This window comes from Lemur catta, chromosome 14 (assembly GCF_020740605.2).
Source record: "Lemur catta isolate mLemCat1 chromosome 14, mLemCat1.pri, whole genome shotgun sequence".
Taxonomy (NCBI): Eukaryota; Metazoa; Chordata; class Mammalia; order Primates; family Lemuridae; genus Lemur; species Lemur catta.
Genome location: NC_059141.1, coordinates 48,320,249 through 48,328,066, shown reverse-complemented (window position 1 = coordinate 48,328,066; position 7,818 = coordinate 48,320,249). Strand labels below are relative to the sequence as shown.

Sequence of the window (7,818 nt, the reverse complement as noted above, 5' to 3'; positions counted from 1 at the left end):
TTTGGTTTAGGGTATTTTTATTTTAATCTGAAGCCAACATTACCAAGTAAGTGTGGGTACTTTTTGGTGTTTGTTTTCTGTTCATGGTCTTATAATTCAATCTTACAATTATTAGACAAAAACTAACGTTATTTTAGGAACCTGAGAATAAAATTCCTTATGATTGTAATACTCTTGAAACTATGCTCTATTACCTAAGTCCCGGCATCACATTCTGAAACAAGAGCTTTTTAATTTATATCATAGTAGCAGAAAGTACAACCTTGCTCACCCTTTGAAGTTATATATTAATAGTTACTTTTTTACTTCTTTAGTCAAGTAATTGGACCCTTAAGTCATTTACATTATATTCTAAGGTATCAACCTTTGTGGTTAAATTCATGATGTTTGGAACTGGACACACCTGAGTTTGAATCTTGGGCCATCTTTCTAGCTCTATAACCTTAGGTCAGATACCAGCTACTCAACTTCAGTTCCCTCATCTGTACAACAGACATCATTCATGTAATGGCATGTCAATTTTTATAATTGAAATTTTTATTGAGGTGATTATGGATTCACATGCAACTGTAAGAAGTAATACAGAGATTTTTTGTATACCTTGCGCAGTTCCCCCCAAAAATAACAGTTGTAAAACTATAGTATAGTATCACAACCAGGACATTGACTTTATACAAGCCACCAATCTTATTCAGATTTCTCAGTTTTACCTGTATTAATATTTGTGTATTGTATTTTTCTATACAATTGTTCTGTACAGTTTTGGTTTTTTAAGAGACAGGGTCTAGTTCTGCCACTCACTTCAGCCTTTAACTCGTGGGCTCAAGTGATCCTCCTGCGTCAGCCTCCCAGGTAGCTGGGACTACAGGTGTACTTCACCATGCCCAGCTGATTTTTTTAGTTTTTGTAGAGACAGGGTCTCACTATGTTGTCCAAGCTGGTCTTGAACTTTTGGGCTCAAGCGATTCTTCTACTTTGGCCTCCCAAGGCGCTGGATTACAGGCGTCAGCTACCATGCCTGGCCTTGTTCTGTACAGTTCAATCACCTGTGTAAGCTTAGACACAGTTTAGACTAAAATACTGGAACTGAACAGTTTAGACACCAAAGATCCCTCATGTTGCCCTTTGATAACTATACCTACCTCTCTCCTGTCCTTCCCACACCCCTGTCCTTAACCCCTGGCAACCATTAGTCTATCCTCCGTTTCTCTATAATTTTGTCGTTTCAAGAACAAACAGAATCACACACTATGTAACCTTTAGAGATTGCCTTTTTTTTTCACTCAGTGTAATTCCCGGGAGTTCATTCAAGTTTGCTGTCTGTATCAATAATTCATTCTTTTTATTCATTCCTCTGTACTGCTGAGTACTGTCACATGGTATGTGTGTACTATAATTTGTTTTACCTGTTGAAGGACATCAAGGCTTCTCCAGTTTTTGGCTATTACAAGTACAGCTGCTCTGAACATTTATATACATGTTTTTGTGCCAACACAAAAAATTTTCATTTCTTTCAGATAAATCTCTAGCAGTGTAATTGCTGAATCATATGATACATCATGATACATGCATGTGTTTTTTTGTTGTTGTTCTGGGTTTGTTTTTTTATTTTTCAGACAGGGTCTTGCTCTGTTTCCTGGGCTAGAGAGCAGTGCCGTGACCGTAGCTCACTGCAACCTCAAACTCCTGGGTGTAAGCAATGTTCCCGCCTCGGCCTCCCAAAATGCTAGGATTGCAAGTGTGAGCCACCATGCCCGGCCACATGTTTAGATTTATAAGGAGCTACCAAATTGTTTTCCAGAGTGGCTTTACCATTTTACATTCCTGACAGCAATGAGTGGTGTAGTTTCTCCACATCCCTGCTGCATTTGCGTCGTCACTATTACTTTAGTCTTTCTGTTAGATGTGTTATAGCTTATTGTAGTTTTAATTTGCATTTCTCTAATGGCTAATGATGTTAAACATTTTTTATGTGCTTATTTGCCATCTGTATCTTCTCTAGTGAAATGTCTGTTCATGTCTTTGGCCTGTTTTTTAATTGTATTGTTTGATTTTTTTTTTACTGTGAATGAGCCTGTCTGGGCTGCCTTCTGTTGCTAGGTTGGGATGAGAGGTGCCAAGTGTGAGAAGCCTTCTGTCGGGTGACAGGAGGCACGCGCCTTGCTGCTGTGCTGTTCTTCTGGTCCTGGGGTCCCAGACCTGTCTGCCTTATGTTTATCATCTCTCAGACTTCTCCTTTGGTTGTCTCTCTTACCATTTCTAGGGTTTATAGTGTGCTTTGCACAGAGAAGCAGGCAAAAACAGATCTATGCCATCTTGTCACCAACATTTAGGTTTTAATAATATTTCTCTTCTTGGCCGGGCGCGGTGGCTCACGCCTGTAATCCTAGCACTCTGGGAGGCCGAGGCTTGTGGATCGCTCGCGGTCAGGAGTTCGAGACCAGCCTGAGCAAGAGTGAGACCCCGTCTCTACCAAAAATAGAAAGAAATGATTTGGACAGCTAAAAATCTATATAGAAAAAATTAGCCGGGCATGGTGGTGCATGCCTGTAGTCCCAGCTACTCGGGAGGCTGAGGCAGAAGGATGGCTTAAGCCCAGGAGTTTGAGGTTGCTGTGAGCTAGGCTGACGCCACCGCACTCACTCTAGCCCGGGCAACAAAGCGAGACTCTGTCTCAAAAAAAAAAAAAAAAAATTTCTCTTCTTTTTGTAAGTGTTTCCATTTTTAAATGATGCCTTAGTCATTGTAGTATGTGGTTTTTAAAGTGATTTATTTCTGTTAGGGTAAGAAATAAGTTTTCTAGTGAAGATTATACAATGTGGGAGACTTCGCACGTATTGGCCCACTAGGTAGGAATCGCCCACCCATATCTGTGGAAAGGAAAGAGGATGGACTAGTGCAGGAAGAGATATTAGCAACGGTTCTGTGCCATCCTCTGTACAAAGCAAGGAAGTGTATAATGTGTGTGTGTGTTTGCTAGAGTTGCCATAACAAAGTCACAGACTGGATATGTAAAATACAGAAATTTATTGTCTGCTAGTTCTGGAGGCCTAGAAGTCTGAGGTCAAGGTGTTGGCAGGGCCATGTTCCCTCTCAGGTACTATGGAAGGATCTGTTCCAGGCCTCTCGTCTACCTTCTGGTGGTTCCTAGCTTGTGGCAGCATAACTCTAGTCTTCATGTGGCATTTCCCTGTGTGCGTGTCTGTGTCCGAGTTTTCCTTTTGTATGAATATAGGAACACCAGCCATATTGCATTAGGGGCCCATCCTACTCCAGTGTGACCTCATCTTAACAAACTACATCTGCAGTGACCCCATTTCCAAATAAGGCCACATTCTGAGCTACTGGGGGCTAGGACTTCAATGTGAATGTTTGTGGGACACAATTCAACCCATAACAACTCTCAAAGAGAAGCTTTCAGTATTTGGAAAGCTCTCTTTATCACTGATGCTAAATAAAGATTATCTGTGTACTAGAGCCAAAAAGAAAACTCCTAGAACAGCCATTCTGTAAGCATTTCTTGAGATCTGACTTTGCCAAGGCACCGTTTTAGATATTGGGGATACAGTGTTGAGCAAGACCAAAAAGGTCACTCTAATAGTCTGGATAGGTTCAGTTATGCCCAACAATCCCCCAAAATCTCAATGACTTAAGAAAGCAAAAGTTTGTTCCTCACTTGTGTAAAGTCGGCTCTGCCCCTAGGTGGCTGTCCTCCACATGATAGCTCGACATTGTACGTCCGTACTAACACGTGCTTTCTCACACTGTCCATCATCTTGGAGGAAGAAAGTGTTGGAGTCTTGCCCTGGTGTTCAATGCATCTGCCCAGAAGTGACACACGTCACAGATGTTCTCATTTCATTGGCCAGTGCAAGCCTCATAGCCATGCCTGACCTCAAGGGAGTGGGGAAGTGCAGTCTGACCATGGAATAGAGGAAACATCGAGAATGCGAGGTACTTTGGCATGTCATCTCATTAAATATACAGAGAAATAATCTTTTTTTAATGAGAAAAAAGGGATGCAGAGAACCTAAGTGACTTACCCAAAGTCACTCAAATAGTGGCGGAGGCAGAACTTAGGCCCAGGTCATCTGACCGTGAGACCAGGAGTTATTTGCATAGTTTGTTCACCTTCACAGGCGTTATTAATGGGTACTGAACTCTGAGCTCTAGTTATCCCATCTGCGAAGTGGTGATGATGCCATCATCACAGGGTTGGAGGGAATGTGTGTGAAGGACCTTGCTCATTGCCAGTGTCACAGTGGGTGTGCAGTCAAGGCTGTTTGTTTATAGTTGTGATCTCAACAACACTGAGGGTGATCAGTGCATTATTTCCAGATAAGGAACCTGAAGCGTTGACCTGGTTGTGCAGAGGGTCTGAACCAGAACTCCAGTCACTCATCACTGAGCCCAGGCCTGCACGTGCTGCAGCTCTAACAGCAGTTATGTCCAATCTGATGAGCATATTTGCTCTAAAAGGACCTAACTTGTGCTTTTGCACGTAATGTTCTTTACGTTTACAAAAAGCTGCTCCTGCTGCTTTCTGGGAGTCTGTGGCAGAAGGGAATTTGCTTTTACATTGGCAAAAACGCTGTGCAAATGCCTTCATGATGGGAAAGTGAGAGTTATAAATGTGAATCAACTACCACATCGTTTACTGTTGCCTCTGTTTGTCTTTGGAATCTTTCCCTTAATTATTATAAAACCTTTAAATTAACAGGAAACACTCACCAGAAATAAGAGTAAGCAATGAGCATCACGAGGTTATGTAGCAATCTGAATTTGAAAAGAAGCAATCTGGCAATATCTCAAACATTTAAATTCATACTTAGCCTCTGACTCAGCAATTCTGTTCTCAGAGTTCATTCTGCAGAACAGTCAACCAAGCACACAGTATATGGCAGCTTTGTTTATAATGGCAAAATCTGGAAAAGTATTTAAATGCCCCATAGAGGAATGGCTGAATCTACTCTCCATACCATGCAGCAGTTAGAGTGAGGTCACTGCATGGGCCGATATGGAAAAGATGTTCAAAAGTGAAGTGAAAACAGAAAGTTGTAGTACTCTATAGTGACAAACGATGGCTGTGGGCCTAATCCAGCCTGTTGCCTGTTTTGTAAATAAAATTTTATTGGTAGACAGCCATACCCGTTCATCTACGAGTTGTCTGTGGGTGCCTTCCATCTACAATGGAGATTCAGTAGTTGGGACAGAGATCATATGGCCTGAAAAGCTGAAAATATTTACTCCTTGTCACTTTACAGAAGACATTTGCCAATCCCTGCTCTATCCTATGATCCTATTTGTATTTTTTACAAAGAGCATTGGGAGGAAAGAGTATATCAATGGACGTGCTTGTATGAGTGTAGACAATTTCTAGGGGGAGAAACCCAAAACCACAGTTAACAGTGATTACCTCTGGCAAATGGGTATGGAGTAAGCAATGAAGAGGTGGGGTCAGGGAGTTTCCCTCTGTAAGCTTCAAGCAATCCTCCCGCCTTGGCCTCCCAAAGTGCTGGGATTATAGGTACGCTATAAATGACCTAAAATGCCTAAAATGGCAAATTCTTTTGTTGCTTCCTAAAGGCAAATAGTCTCTGTCATTGCTTCCTGGGGGCAAATAGTTACATACCAATATACCTGCATAATTTAGCATTCACACACTAAAACATGCATATTAGTGGATTTGTTGCAATCTCTAACTCATTATTCTACTAAGTCTAGCTAGCTGTAATATGATACTTGGCAATTTTGTAAAACTTCCCCATTTAGGGTTTTTTTTTTTTTCTTTTTTGCATATATAGAGGTAGTTGGAATTTCTGCAGTTTGCAGAAAGATAGTTTTACTATTGTTGCATCCTCAATGTTTCTTGAGTTGGCTGGGGACCTCAACTAATGCTTTTCAATTAGGAATTATTATTACCTTAGTCATATTTTGACCAATGTAGTATGTTGTAGGTATTGGGTTGACCCTGCAATGTGGATACGTGCATCTCTGCATCAGCAATACTTTTGGCTTGTAATGTTTCCAATGACTAGACTTTTGTGTTTTTTTAACCATATTAACCATTTTAAGGGTCCAATGACTAGACTTTTAAGACATGTAGGCATCGTGTTCCAAATACGAATCATCCATAACCCTAGCACCAAAAGATATCATACTCATGTCCCACAACCCTGCTTGTACAGTGGCACTTCATGACTGTCACAGGTTATTGTTCCCTGGACATGGGGCTGAGTAGAGTGGGTCACCCTCTGTGACCTTTGTCTTGCTTTAAGAAGACCAGCTGGAGTCCCCTGGTGTGCTCAGGCAGGAGATTTCTGCAGTCCACTCTACCCAGGAGCAGGGACTGAGGGGTTCCCATGATGTGGCACTTTCAGTTTTCAAACCAGTTGGAACTGGGAAAACCGGGATGAGTTGGTCACCCTACCTGGAACCCCAGAGGCTGAATTGGTCTTAACCAATTACAGAAGAAAATATTCCTGGAAAAATATTTAGTTCCTTCTGTGAACTAAATCCCAATTGCATCTGTGGCCTGTGAGCAAGAGAAGGTGCATGCAATGTATAGAAGGAAGGACCTCTCAACATGAAGGGAGGGAGGCTCGCTGAGTTCCTATGTGTATCAGGCACTATATGAAGCACTTCACAAACATGAGCTCATGTAACACTTGAACTCTGTGAGGTGGTTCTATGATCCTTGCCCAAGGATCATCCAAGGAGAGCCAGCAAAAGAGCTCCTCCTCCTCCCCTGCTTCCTGCTCAGTGGCCAGAGGCAGGGGGGCTTTCGGAGGCGGTGGAAATAGGTCAGATGGAGGTAAAGTTAGAGAACAGGAAAGGGCACCTGGAGCTTGGGCAAAGTGACCTGGATCAGAGTCCTGGCTCTAGAATGTCAGGCTGTGTGGCTTTGGGCAAATCCCAGACAGCTTACTGTCAGTGAGAGCTTTGGCCCAAACAATCTTCAGGTTCCATTTGGATGTCCTGTCATCAGGGGAGGTAGGCAGGGAATTCCAGAAAGTAGTGATGTGTCCGGGGAGTGAGTAAAGAGTCCTTTGCTAGTCTTTGGGTGTGATGTGAGAGCATGTGGAGACAGTCCTGGGACCCAGGGGAGGGGCAAGCATCCTGGCTTTCCCAGGCTGAGACTTTCTGAGGTCAGAAAGGGTTGAGATACTTGCATTTCTTGAGATGCCAAGTACTTGAAGACATGCCAAAACAGGGTCACGAAAGTCATGGGATACTTTAAATATTTAATATTTTAGGTTTCTACATTTAAATATTTTTAAATGTTTACATTTACCATGTCAATGCATTTAACAAACACATTGAAAAGCAGAGCAGTATGAAGAAGAGGCTAGAGCAACCCTGGGACCCACCAGAGCCATGTACAGCTGCATCCATGCACCCAGCATCTACGTCCAGTCTCCCTGGCTACCAAGCCCAAGAGAAAGGCTGAAGGGAATGCTAAGGGTATAAAGTCAAGGTGACAGACAGACAGAGAGGATCTGCAAGGTTGTCTGCTAAAACTGCTCCTCCAAAGCCCAAGCCTAAAAAGGCCCCTGCAAAGAAGGGAGAGAAGTTAGCCAAAGAGCAGAAGGGGAAAGCCGATGCCAGCAAGTATCTCCTGCAGAAAATGGAGATGCCAGAACAGACCCCACACAGGAAGCTGAAGGTGTTGCACATGCCAAATGCAGTGTGTGCATTGTAAACAAAAATTCTCATTCTGGTAAAAATACACATAACATAAAACGTACCATCTTAACCATTTTTAAGTGTACAATTCAGTTGCATGAAGTGTAATACATTCACGTTGTTGGGCAACCA

General features: G+C 42.4%; 1 pseudogene; it reads left to right on the top strand.

Moving 5' to 3' along the window:
- Positions 1-6,808: 6,808 nt before the first annotated feature.
- LOC123649740 lies at positions 6,809-7,818 on the top strand (annotated as a pseudogene).